The following is a 14,563-nucleotide window of genomic DNA, read 5'->3' on the forward strand; positions in this document are numbered from 1 at the left end:
GGGCCCCATTTCTTTCTTTGTAATCAGTGTTTCAGTTTGCCATATTTAAGAAAGTTTTCCCTGAGCCCTAGAACAAGATGAACTTTATGGGACTGTGAAGTGTGTCTGCCCCTATCCCCCATGCATGGTACACACACAGACACACACACAGACACACACACACACATATTTTGCCTTTGGGGTTTCAAGTGTTTATATAAAAGCTACATCACAACATAACTGCTTCAGAGCCTGGCTGCCCACACTTCAGAAGGATTGTTTCTTATGTTCTATTATTTATGGATTATTTTCAAGTAGAAAGCTTTGTCATTTTATATTATCCCCAGGAATAAAGACCCTTACAGTGGGAAGACACAGGAAGTACCAAGATAACACCTGATGTGCAGTATCTTTTTTCTTTTTCTTTCTGTTCCCTTCTTTTTATAAATCATAGATGACAAAAGCCTTGCTCTCAAAGTGCAGAAAGGGAATGGCAGAGGAAGATGGGGTTGGCCTGGGAGAGCTCTTTATATAAAACCCCGGATTCCTTTTCCTGGGAAGTAACTTCCTCTCACTAATAAAAAACTTTTAATCTCATGTGTATATGTGTATACAATTTCACATTTCAGAAAGTATACTTTAATTGAATAATCAAGTGTTTTGTGAATATAAATTAATTTTTGGCTATTACATTTTTTATTAAAAATAAGTCTGAAATATGTATATGCCAGGTATCATAATAACAAAACTATAAATATACTGTATATATTGTGCAGTGATAATAACTCAAACTATTAGGCTTCTGTAGAGCAGTTTTTCCCTTCTAGTTTTAAAATCTAGGGTTACTTTGGCTCTGGTATAGTCATCTTGGAAGAAAATAATTTTAAAAATTCCATTTGCATAGCATGAAGGATTTTGAATGTGAAAAATACATAAAAATCTTGATACATTGCTTTTAATTTCACATTCCAGGCTAGCTTTTAGATTGTATGAATCTTTAAGAGCACAAATAAGAGTCCTTGTAAAAAAAATCGTAGACATGAGTCATTACAAGATGTATTGTTAAGTTGTTTGGGGCACACCCAGTAGATGAAAAGGCTAAAAAATGTATAAGATGTAATTAGGAAATTCTCCCTTGATTAGTCAGTTACCATTGTGCTTACTTTATCATTAGTTATTTTGCGATAACAGATTCAGTAGATTTATAGTAAGAATTCGTATTGTGAAATGACAGTTTGTGTGCTTGGCTGAAAACAAACTTACCAAAGAATGAGAGTATATATAAGATTTTTAAAGAAGAGAAGTGTAGCCTTTAAAAAAGCAGTGAATACTTCAGTTACAACCTCATGATTACTTTGGTTTGTGAAAAAACAGAGCATAGTATTTTCTCTGAAGGAAGGCTTCACATACCAGGCACCTAGTAGTGCCCAAGTTGTTGGCCGCAAGGCACATCTGGCAGATTTAGAAACGTGAGAGAAAAGAGAAAATTCCAACCAAAAGATGTCACGTAGTTGACCATGTTTTAACCTTTTTTTAACACTGAACCAGTTACAACTGCATTTTATAATCAAGATAGCAACCATTTGTCACATAATTGAGACAAGTCATTTGTTAGGAGAAAACTTTTTTAGGGAGTAAATTTCTCCAGAATTCCACTAAGGAAGGTTCATGTTCAGCTGATAAGTCAGCTAACCATGGTGACCTATCTGGTTTCCTAGGTTTGTGCTGCCAAACTACATTCTCAGAATTGTTTTGCAGAAGTAAAAGCCCCAAAACACTAGAAATATGGCAGTTATTCATCCTCATTTTAATGTCTCTGTGTTCAAGTTCCCTCGGACCAAGAGAAGTGAAGCTGTAATCACAGCATTGATTGGGGCAAAAGTTTACGGGTCAGAGTTCTACCCTAGGACATTCTTGTTTTCCACGTAATGTGGGGTCATTTGTATGAGTACAGTATGCCAACCAAGTCTGGTTTTCTTCGATTTCAAAGGAAAGGGCAGTGCTATCTTTTAATACCATTTTAGATTCTTTGAGCATACACCACGATCTAAGTTTAGTGTGTTTTGCTGGGGAAAATTGTGTTTTGTTAGAGCTGTAATACCTACATTGCCTACCTCAGAGGAGGAGAGAAGAGGTGATGCATCTGTGGAGGCAATCAACAGATGCTTGTGGATCAGAGGTCTACCTGGAAGGGAAATAGCTCTATCTTTGACTCATGTTCCTGGTCTAGCTCAGAGATCTTGCACTCCCTGCTTTTATCTTTCTATCTGTACCATAATTCTTACATCTTAAAGGAGATGACAGTAACTAAACCAGGAAAGAAATGAGAGTACACTTTCAAGGGAGTTGGGTTTGGTCCTTACATCAGTAATTCTGTAATGCTTGATATGTCAATTTCAGAATTACAGTAGAACAAAGAGAATGAAATCTGTAGCTCAGCTTGTTTACTTTTTGATTTGCTACTACTGAATAGTTTTTCCTTTTGGGTCAGAATTCGAGCCTTTTTGTGTTCTCTTCATTTATTTCCCTGAGAAACAAGGATGGTAGTGGGTATACGGCCCTATTCGCTTACTTTTTGTGTAGCTCATACATCATTTATTACTGTTGGTTTCTTAGTGGAAAGTTTTCTTTCACCCTCATTTTGGCTTTACCTCCAAATGCCTTCTTCTCTTGGCTGAAACCTAGCACTATAATTTGTGGCTTTCCGGAGAGGGAACCTCCGTGGTCAGGTGGAGGAGGGAGGCTGCATTCCAAACCTGTAGTGAGTGGTAGGTGTTCCAAACAGAGCACTGATTCTGGAGTGAGTTGGGTTTGGGGGGGATGGGGGAGGGAGTTGGCTACTAATTCCAGCCTCACCTGAGGCAGTATTTTTTAAACAGAAAAGTGCCCTCTCTAATTAGCTACCCCAGTATGCAATTAGATTAATGACAGCCAACCAATTTAGAAACCTCTTCCAGAGTAAGCTAACCAAAGAAAAGATCTTCCAAGGACATGACAAAGAGCTAATTTTCCTGCATTAAAGAATTTGTAGTTTTACCTCTTGTATTTGTGGTGGACTGCCTCATCACCTTATGATGGTAAAGTGCATTCTCCTTTTTGGGAGGCAGAGTTGAAACTTTTTCCTCCTGAAGCTGTCTCCTTAGTGGGGGAAAAATCTATTACTTAAACCTACCTTTCCAGTAAATCCTATGCTCTCAAAGCATTGTGTGAAGCTTTGAAATGAACTAGTTTAATTGGTAACAAAGTTCTCAGGTACTGGAGATGGATGTATTTCCATCATTTAAGATTCACTGAATATGTGGTCATTTTTGTGAACCACGAAAAATAATTAGCAAACTACTTGGTTGTTAGGCTAGATATATTTTAGTAATGGTTCAGTATATGTTCTTAAAATATTTTTTATACTGTTAGTTGCTAGAAGATGATATGTATAAAGGTTAAAAACTTTATCATCAATTTTTTGGTAAACTCCCTGCCTCCCCAAAAAACCTTTGATATACTGTTTACTGCTTTTGAAGTAGGAAGATTGCGATAAATGATTTCATTCTGAAATTGCACTCAAATAGAAAGTGTTGATATTACTAATCTTATTTTATCCTATTCAAAGAATATAGTTACCTTTTACTTTTTATATGAAAAAAAGGATGATGTTATCATTTTTCCTTCATACTTGTACTCTAAAAGAAGTATGTTCTAGGTTTTCTCATCAATTAGCTTGGCCCCAAATTAAATCATGGAAACAGATCATTATGATTCACATTTTAAATATTTGTTGGTTTTCTAGAAGACTTCAATTATGATTAAAAGTAACCATTTAATTTCATTTCCCATCTTTTTCTGAGGTGTGAAGCACACTAATTCTGTAAATTCATTTGCATAAACGGTTAAGTCCTGAGTGCAGACTATAGTATTTCCCAAGTTATGTAGAAAATATTCTTTATTTCTTTTGACCATCTCTTAAAAATGTGACTAAAAAGTAGTATAGGAGGACAGAAAGAAAGAATAATACCTTTCTTGGTCTCAAATAGTTCCGTTCTCAAACATAAGCTTTATAGTTCGCATGAGCAAAAAGGTTACTAACAAAGAAGTTAAGCTTCTTGAAAACCAAGCAGCTTTTCTCGCCTGGATGCTAAGAAACATTTTCAATCCATTCCAAACCACTGGGATCATTTGCTCTGACTTCCGATAAGCAAAATAAAATAAACAAACTCTTGCCCATGTGGGAACTGGTTCTGCAGTCTCTTGTCCTGACTCTGCAAAGCCTGAATGTCTTTGAATGAGTCTCATTGTTTATTTATTGTGCTTTTCACAAGTGCTGGTAACTTCACCCTTGTTTTACTAATAGCTTTCTTCTAAAGTGGGTTGACATTTCAGTTAATTTTCAAAGGCCTCAATGTTTTTCCTTAAATTGGGCCATACTTGCTGATGGGCCTGTTTAGACAGTCTCATATAAATTGTAGCATATCAAAATAACGAATGTTTATTAGAGATTTTTGAATTTGTTTTGTTATTTAAAAAAATGTAAGGTCAAAGAAATTTTTCTTTCATGTTCTTTACTTGTGTGTATTGGTAAATTACGTAAATGGGTATCAAGTTTAGAACCTACAGAAGTTGTAAGATTTTATGTTAAAAACTATTGGATACAGCAAAAACTAACAACATTGTAAGTCAACTATATTTCAATAAAAGTAAATAATTAAAACCTATTGCATATGTAAAAACATATTTTTATTCATTTTTGAATATAATGCTGTTTAAAATCTTAACATGAGGAATTTGGAAGATTGATCAATGGCTTCCTTACCTAGATGAGCAAACTTTAACACTCTACACATTCTATGTTTAGATTTTTATTGCATCAACTTTAAAAATCATAAATTAAAACCTTTTCAACTGTAGAAATGAAACTAAATTGAAACTACAGCAGAATGTTGCCTGGTATAAGTTTTATACCAAGAATTAAAACTTACAAACCACAGGGCAATATTGGCACAGAAATGGGCATCATTAGGCAAAATTCAGAAACAGGCTCTAGTAGACAGTGAAACTTACTTAAATGATAAAATGACATTTCAATTAAATAGAAAAAGCACGGATTATTCAAAGAAATCATATAGCATAGCTTTTTAGGCTTATTTAGTATCATATACAGAAATAAATTCCAAATATATTAACAATATAAATAAGACTAAAAACAATCTAAATAAATATAGTAGGAGAAAACATAGGAGAATGTTAGTAAAATATCCTGATGAAAGTAGTCTTTCAAAGTTTGCTATGAAACTTTGATCCATAAAGCAAACATTGACAGATTTGGTTACATAAAAAGTAAAAATTCTCATTTGCAAAAGACATCATAGACCAAGGCAGAAAAATATTTGCAGAAAAATATAATTATTATATAAAGGGCTTCACTCTGTCTCAGTGAACCTATCCTTCTTCTAAGAATCAATGGTACAGAAAATACCAATACATAAGGATAGAGAACAAGGTTTCTATTGTTAATAACGTTAATAACCTGTATGTTGTTAATATAAGTTAATTGTTAAAATGTATTTTTATCAAACTTTTGGAGCCAAATATGGTACATTCACGCTATGGAATATTGTGCAGCAATATTAAAAATAATTTGTAGATACCTATACCCTTGGGAAAATGTACATGATACTTTTTAAAAGAACAAAATAAATTTCAGATACTTATGTACATATAGATATATTAGTTTGTATTTTATATTATTTTTGTTAATAAAAAACAATTATCCCAAGAAATGGATACATTTGTATATTTTTGTGTACACGTAGTGAAAATATGGACATTTCCCTTGGGGTGAGTTAATGTGATTGTTGCAGAGGTAGAGGTAAAAGAAATACAAGTATATCCATTACATTTGTAATTTTCACAGTACCAACCAAACTTTTAAATAAAAATTTGGACCATTTAACTTTAAGGAAACATGTTAATTTGAAACAAGTCAGAATTACACATTTCATGAACAAATTATTACTGAGTTTAGACAGTTTGGACAGGACTGTCAATTCTGCCATTGTTTTCGTCTCACTTTGATATAGTCACAGGGGAGATTGAAGCCCTTCCTGATGATGAAACATCTCTCTGGCGTTTCTTTTGTTTTTTTAATAAATTTATTTATTTATTTATTTTTGGTTGCGCTGGGTCTTCGTTGCTGCGCGTGGGCTTTCCCTAGTTGCGGCGAGTGGAGGCTACTCTTTGTTGCAGTGCGCGGGCTTCTCATTGCGGTGGCTTCTCTTGTTACGGAGCACGGGCTCTAGGCGAGCGGGCTTCAGTAGTTGTGACACGTGGGCTCGTAGTTGTGGCTTGTGGGCTCTAGAGCGCAGGCTCAGTAGTTGTGGCACACGGGCTTAGTTGCCAGTTTTTAAGTGAGACATAAATTTGGCCCTCAGCTCTGCACTTACTTTATAACTCTGCCTTAGAGTGATTCAGGAGGCACTTACTGCATACTCCTAAAAGGCAGTGGCTGAGAGCCAGGAACTTTTGATTTGTCATGCTGGGCTCTGTCTTGCTGATATTGGGCCAAATGACTCTCCTGGCTCTGAGACTCCATTTCTCCTTTTGTCAAAGGGGAATGATAATATTGAGAATTAATTAGTGAGTACTTTTAGATTATTTGGAGCTCTGTGTAAAGGTGTATGGTAAGGACAGACTTAGACATGGCTTGTTGTGTTAATTATCTTTTTATTAGTGGGTGCTATAACCAATTGTCATTACAGATCAAGAGTTATTTATTGCTTTGTGGTAGTATACTAATTTAGAGAAGTTTGTCCATTTCAGCAGATCTTCTCATAGTGTTAGAGCCAGAAGGGACCTTGAAGATGAGGCTGCAGATACATTTTAAAGATCAAGCTGAGGTGAATTCCTTGTCCATGCTTACATAGCTGGTAAATGACCGAGCTGGGACTTCATTCAAGCAACATGCTGAGAAGTATTTCTGCCGTAAATGAATTAATAAATTCATCTCTTTACTCTCAATCTAGAGTTATTTCTATAGCATTTATACATTTTACTTAACATTTCCTTATTTTCATACATGGAATAGATATTATTCAGAAGCCTAGGTAATCTCTACCAATGAGATTACTATCTCAAAGAAAAGGTGTATCCTTGTAGAAGCTGGGTAGCTTTGCTTAATTTTTACATTTTTTCTTTCAAACTGAAATTTCTTTAGGATACTCTACAAACTATATTAAATGGACCCGTTGTAGAAAACATATATAAGTAATATTTACTTACATGCATGTTTTATTTTAACTATCTGGTGGTTTCCTTTGATCTCATGTGATTTAAAAAAAAATGTGTGTGTGGGGTGTGTGTGTGTGTGTATATATATATATATATATATAATTTTTTTAAAGTAGTAACTTGTTATTTGGAGTAAGCACCATATCATTAAGTATGTAAAAAGGTACAAGGTAATTTTTAAAATATGTAAACCACTCTTGAAAACCTAAGCAGGATTATTTTTCTTAGAAGTGAGCACGGTTGTTGCATTACTTGGGTGAAGAATGACAAGAGAACTGGGTGATTCATACACTAATTTCGTTGGAAATATTTGAGTAAGGAGGGCCTGATATGTAATGAGCAGTGGAATATCATGTTTTTTTGATATTAAATGAATTGAGCTTTGTAGTCTCAGTAAGTTTTGGACATTTGAAGGCATGAATGCTTGCTTTATATGTCATCAGAGTTTGTGTGTACATATAGTTATATAAATGAAACATTTTATATGTAGATGTGTGTATATATGTACATTTGTAGATAAGGGCATGTATAAATATGATTACTCTGTTGGTATTTGAGATGAATCTATTTGTGATGAATGATGGTGACTTCTGTTAAGGACTTTTGAAATTATTTCTCAAGATTGAGTACTTTTAGCTTAATACTACCTCCCCCCTTTTTTTCTCCCTTTACTACCAAATTGTCCATGAATAGTGATTGAAACAATAATATTCTTAGTATGGAGAGAACTCAGCATTATTCAGAAATACATTATTTTGGGGAATCTACAGTATAGTCTTGAATAATATCTAAGACCTCTACATGAAATGCTGTGTTATGTGACATAAAGTGATTTAAAATATTAGGTTAAAAGTAATGACAAAAATTGTAAATCAACTATTCTTCAAAAAAAAAAAAACCATAATGGCAAAAACTGTTTTATCACTATGGTAACACTAATACCTTTTCCCTAGTAGATTGTCATCACAGTTTATGTTTTGATGTGATCTTTGTCACTTATGTGTCAGGAAAAGCTAAGCCAAGATGTGTGACTCTGCCAGTCTTTGATCCAAACAGGTTTTCTGACTGAACATGTTTTATAATATTACTATGATTCACATCTTCTGGATACACAGTATTTTTATGGGTAGTTTGACTTGAAAGCTTGGAATGTTTAATATGTATGTGTACTAACCTTATTACTTGGTTAAATACAGTTGGTGGTACTTTAGCTTATTTCTTCTTGTGATCCAAATTATTTGTCTCTCTGAAATAGCAGTCAGCATGCTAGTCTGTTATTTGCCTTTTTACTTTACTTTTTCCTCTCTTCCTTAGTAGACTATGTTCCTGGAGGGCACAGACCATGAACTTTACAAACCTAAGCGCAGAGCTGGGGCTCATATAGATATTGAATACAAGTGTGTCGAGAGAATGCCTTTTAAAGTAGCTATAGGAATGTGCAGGGTACCAGTCCTTGATGATAAAGGGAGATAGTGGAATAAATGTGTCTTTACCTACTAATGCTTCTGACCTGATGAAAATAAGTTAGATATTTCATAATAGAAATTACAGATCATTTACTCAGTATCACTTATTGATGCTTACTGCATGTTTGTTACGAAGTTTCTGTCCTCCAGCGTTTCAGAGACATGAGGACAAAACTATAAAATTCTGATATATAACGTTTATTAAAAAAAAAAAAAGATTCCTGCTAGGTGTAGGTATTTAAGCCAGTTATTAGGTGACCTTGAATGAACATTCTTTGCCTCAGTCCAGTTTAAAAGGGAGTATGAGACTGTGGTCCTGAATGACTTTGGGGTGTACCTTAGGGACACTTGAATCTGTCTGGGGGAGCACCTTTCTGTAATGCTGGTGTAGAAGGAGCTGTGAGACCTACTGGCTTGTGCTGATTCTAAGACCTGTAAGCGAAACACTAGATCCCTAACTCTTTGGACCTGAGAGGAACCTCTGGAGTCATTCATTGGAATTGGCCTGTCACTGCTGAGAAAGCCTGGCAGGGATTGGCACAATTCACCCTGAGCAGAGCCTGTTCCTTTAAGAGCTGGTCCTCTCATTTCTGGTCCTATTGCTTTGTGTTGGCAGTGTGCTCTGGCTCCTAAAAGTGGTGGAGATAAAAGTAAGAACAGCTGAACAATTCAAACAAAAATAGCTATAATCAAAACATTATGATAAGGCATGAAAAACCAATCCAAAAAAATTACCTTCATGGTTTTACTTAAAAATGACTAAAACAGTATGCAGCAGACCTTCAGTATCTGAGATTTAGGGCAGGTGATCCTCATTGCCCAGACCAGTATTTCTGCACAGAACAACAGGGGAAAAAGCTTGTGGAAGCTTCTGTCCCAGTACGTTACGTTCAGAGTTTTCTGCTATCAGCTGGCTATGTATGTTAGATGGGTTGACCCCATCCCAGGGCTGGTCACCCAGTGGGTTCTCCTTCCTGGCAACCCAGGCAATTGGCCAATATACCCTCTACATTCAAGTTACAGAGTTCTTTTTTTTTTTTTTTTTTTTTTTTTTTTTGTGGTACGCGGGCCTCTCACTGCTGTGGCCTCTCCCGTTGCGGAGCACAGGCTCCGGACGCGCAGGCTCAGCGGCCATGGCTCATGGGCCCAGCTGCTCCGCGGCATGTGGGAACTTCCCGGACCGGGGCACGAACCTGTGTCCCCTGCATCGGCAGGCGGACTCTCAACCACTGTGCCACCAAGGAAGTCCCAGAGTTCTTAAAAGACCTTGGGCCAGCTTCAGTCACCTTATATGGATCTGCTGAGGTTATCCTGGTTAAGCGGTGACCTGTATTACAAAGCCAATTCATGGTGTCCATACAGTAATCACTTAGGACATGGTAAATGAGTGTGATAATGATATTTTTTCTCCATGCCTTAGGTTGGAAGCTTGTAGTTACTCTTGAACTTCTATGTGGTAGGCATTGTGCTACAATAGATGGTAAGTATTATCTAGAGTAAATCTCACTGCAACTCTAAAAGCAGTAGATTATAGAAAATTAGGGAGGCTCAGGGAACTTATCACTTGCCAGTGTCATTGACAGAAGGCAACCACACTTTATTACAAAGAACAGATCATAAGAGAAGCTGAAGAAAGCAGGAATGTATAAATATTTCCTGTTTTGTCAATATGCATTATTTCATTTGCTACTATCTCTAAACCAGTGATATTTTTGTAGGAACTTTATGAGTTCCTGGAATGACATTGTGTCCAGTTGTGCAAATATTAAAACTTTTCTGAAGAAGCTCTCAGCATTTAAATATATTGCTGTTTCACATGTTCTTATTTAACTTTAAAATTTCTACAGTGGCTTGACTGCAGACTTGTGTTGTAGAAGGGACTGTTAAGAAGGACACATTCGATCACTTAGAAGCAAAAAAAAAAAGAAAAAGCTGAACTGGTTTATCAAAACCTGGAGTGTAGTGAAACTAGTTCATTCATCTTCCTTTTATTCTTCCTTAGCTTTCTCATATAGCTATTAAGGAATAGTGAAATGAACAAAGAGTAGGCATTAGGAGACATGTGGTCCAAGTTAGACTCTAGATGAATAATACATTTAAAATTTTGCATATCTGTGTAATCTGTATATTTAATTGTAGAAACACACATACTAGCTGATAGGTAATGGTTAACTCCTATCTTCCACTGTGAATGAGACACAAATAGAATTTAAAATGACTTAAAGGTTAATTGACATTCATTGAATTTTATTTGAAACTACTTTAACAAGGTTGGTAATTCTTAACAAAGTTTGGAAATTTCTCTCAAGCTACCATGTAAAAATATCTTTAAAATGCATAATTTTATTTTTTTACGGTTGAACGGTCAATGTGTCTCTTCTCTTGACACATTTTGCTTGAAAGACAATATTCCTTAAGAAATTAAAAAAGAAAAACACCCAACTTTGTTTTCAAATCAGTTACAAAGGAAAACTCAGTGAGAGGGAACCATTCTTGAGGTTTTGTCATTGCAAAAAAGTTTGTCTAAAGTTCATAAAATGTTGGGTCTGGTTCATCATAGTGAAAAGATCCCAGTCTCTAGTGTTCAACATAGAGAATTTGAGTGATTTTCTTTTTACTCTTTCCTCTGGGATTCAGAACCAGTTAAGAGGTCTCATGGAAAAAGATGGAAACATCTTTAAATCATTACAGTTGGTAATGTCTACATAGCAAAAGTTATTTGTAATAACTTGCTAATTATCTGGTTAAATTTATTAGTGTTGACAGCAAAAAGCTATAATTTAGACCCCAAAGAGAAAAGTTTGAAGTGAACTAATTGTATGAAAAGAATCGCCAAGTCTCCTTTTTGTTTTATTCTGTCTAGATGTGGTCTTAAATCATGAGCTCTACAGTGAGATTTTGAAAGAGGGTGTCCAGTTTTCCAAAAGGAAATTTCCAGAAATGTTATTTAGAATTCTTTAATAGTCTTAGACTGTGCGTATGCTCATGTTTGAGGTTTTCCACCTGTGTATGCTTTAGGTACAAATTAGAAATCGATGCCTATTTTGATAAAACTCATTTGTCTGATTATTCATAAAAGGGTTTAAGCCTCTAACAAATGAGTGAATATTCTTTAAGATAAGTAATTACTTAAATTCCCTTAAGTAATTGCCTGTTGGTACCATAACCCTACCTTGTGTATAATGGATATTTTGTATTCTGAGACCTCGATAATTAGTTCAATTGTTTTAATGTTATTCCCCTAGTGGTTCCCAATGTGGCAGGGATTGGGTGGGGGGGTGACGATGTCTGGAGACATTTTTTCTTGTCATAACTAGGGGTAGGGGTCAGGCCCTAGTTCTAATGTAAAAGGCCAGGCATGCTGCTAAACATTCTGCAATGCACAGGACAACCCCACTGTGAGGAATTGTCCAGCCCCAAACTTCAGTAGCGCCAAGGCTAAGAAACCTTAGCCTAGATGGAAGGAACTGTCTCTCCCTCCCGTCCTTGCCATATATAATTTTTTTCATCAGTATTTATTTTTTCATCATTAACAGTCACAAAATATACTCTTAGAATATAGTGGTACTAGAGACTAAAATTTATGCCTTATTGAAATAAAACATTAAATTAGCTGTGTATAGGACATAAAATTTTAGCATCTAGTTGACATGTGCTTAGTATTTAGGAGTATTAAAGTATTCCTGGAAAAAATAATAAATAAAGATTTGATAAAATTTAGTATTTGTCCTAGAATTGTACACTACTGAAGCTGGATGGGCCTAAATGATCATCTAATTTGGTGATTCCTAATTGAGGTGTTGTGTCGGAATTACTTGAGGAAATGCCTTCCTCAAAAAAAGAATGCTTAGAGCCCCACTCTAATACAGTGCTTTTTATAAGCTCGCTCACTTTTATAAGTGGCTCTGGTGACCTTAATCCCATTCCCACTCTCCTTCCTCTTTGAGAGCCACTGCTCTCTTCTACCCCATATTACATGAAGGGTCAAAGATCCTGGCATCCCACAGGTAACACAGTTGTAGTTCAGTGACTGCTGAACTAAAAAAAACAGATCATTTTTCTTTCCCTATTGCTTTAATAGACTTGCTTTTAAGATGTTGAAATATTGGGGCTTCCCTGGTGGTCCAGGGGCTAAGACTCTGCACTCCCAATGAAGGGGGCCCAGATTCGATCCCTGGTCAGAGAACTAGATCCCACATGCCACGACTAAGAGCCTGCATACTGCAACTAAAAAAAAAAAAAAAAAAAAAATCCCACATGCCGCAGTGAAGATCCCCCATGCCACAACTAAGACCTGGCACAGCTAAATAAATAAATACTAAAAAAAAAAAAAAAAAAAGAAATGCTGATTTTCCTCTCTATGTATGTTCATTCTCCTTATACATGTAGAATGCCTCCTAGGTGCCTGCCAGGCCCAGGGCTAGCGCCTGAGAATCCAGACATTATCCCTGCCCTCATTGAGCAGAAGAGAGACAGAATAAGCAAATAAGCAAAAGCAATAAAAGCAAAGCTGTAGGAATATTTAACAGTTGGGAACAAAAATATTGAACTGCAAGAGATCTAGCCATCACTTGGATCACCTGAGACCCAAGGAGTTGAAATGACTTGCCCAAAGTTACATGTCCAGGTGGAGGTGAAAGGAGGGCCTGGACTGCCTACTCCATGCTACCAGACAGGCAGGTTGGCAAAGGAACATCTTCCAGTTCTGGGAAGATAAGAGGGAATGTACCGGAGTAGCAGGAGGTACTGCAAAGAGAAAGTGAGCAGCATTTCTTCCTTTCTTAAGAGGACACAGCCGTGGCCGGGCTGGTTGGGCTCCCTCGGAGGTCTGAAGGATGAAGAGTTCCTGAGCTTGTCTCATCCCTTGGACTGGGCTCTGGCCTATGGAAAAGGGGAATCATGGGAAGGTGAAAAATGGGAATCAGAATATTGTTTGCTGTGGGACCAGGAAGTAAGCGAGGAGAACACTAAAGGCATAGTGGGATTAGAATTGAGAGACGACAAGGGCAGTTTCTATGCTGCCTACCCTTTCCTGCCCTGAGCTCCACGATGCACTTGCCCACAGGCCGCATCGTAAGTGTGAGTTTTGTTTCTAGGCCAGCTTCCTGTAGCCTACCTGTACTATAGTACCAAAATTTTAATATAACATTTTGAAATAGTGGGTGAGATTTGGGCAGTATGGTTAGAAAATGGATTCATCAAACTTGTAAATGATAGCCTATGAATGACCACATAGATTTGGAAAAGGATTTTTAAAAATATTTAAATTTTATGATTGGATGCCTGAGATTATCATATGGAAAAGCACTTCAATACAAACTAGATTCACTGTTCACCATAGGAGAAAAAACGTTTTTTTTTCCCTTTCGAATCATATCAGTCTTAAGAATTCATGAAATTTTGTACAGGAATATGTGTGCTTCACCCACCTCCCTCTTCGTTTTTCGGTTAATTGTTGTTTGCTCTATCATAAGGACTAAAAGCTGTACTTAGTTCCACTTAGTTCATCATTCTTTTAAAATTTTTAATCTAAATTGAGAACAGCCTGATTAAGGAGTGTTGTGGCAGTAGACATTCTCTAATTTATTGCCACAGCATAGTGGCTCTGGTATATGGTGCTCAAAAGTGAAATTCTCTCAAGTAATTATCTCCTTGGCTCCCAAGAGTACTCCCCTTACTTCTGTCAGTGAAAGCAAAGCAGGAAGTTATTTTGACCCACAAAGAAGAGGCTGATTTAGAGGCCGTGTGGAGATGCCGTGGGAAAAGGTGCCTTTGCTGATGGCATTTAGGATGAGTACCTCTGATAAGCTTTCAGCTGTCAAAACAGATAAGAGAAAATT

General features: G+C 36.3%; 1 protein-coding gene across 4 annotated transcripts in view; it reads left to right on the forward strand.

The window, feature by feature from the left end:
• Positions 1 to 14,563, forward strand: part of PPP3CA (protein phosphatase 3 catalytic subunit alpha) — a 294,947-nt gene that overhangs the window by 29,384 nt on the left and 251,000 nt on the right. The gene's annotated exons all lie outside the window — the stretch shown is intronic.

Source organism: Globicephala melas, chromosome 5 (genome assembly GCF_963455315.2).
Source record: "Globicephala melas chromosome 5, mGloMel1.2, whole genome shotgun sequence".
NCBI lineage: Eukaryota > Metazoa > Chordata > Mammalia > Artiodactyla > Delphinidae > Globicephala > Globicephala melas.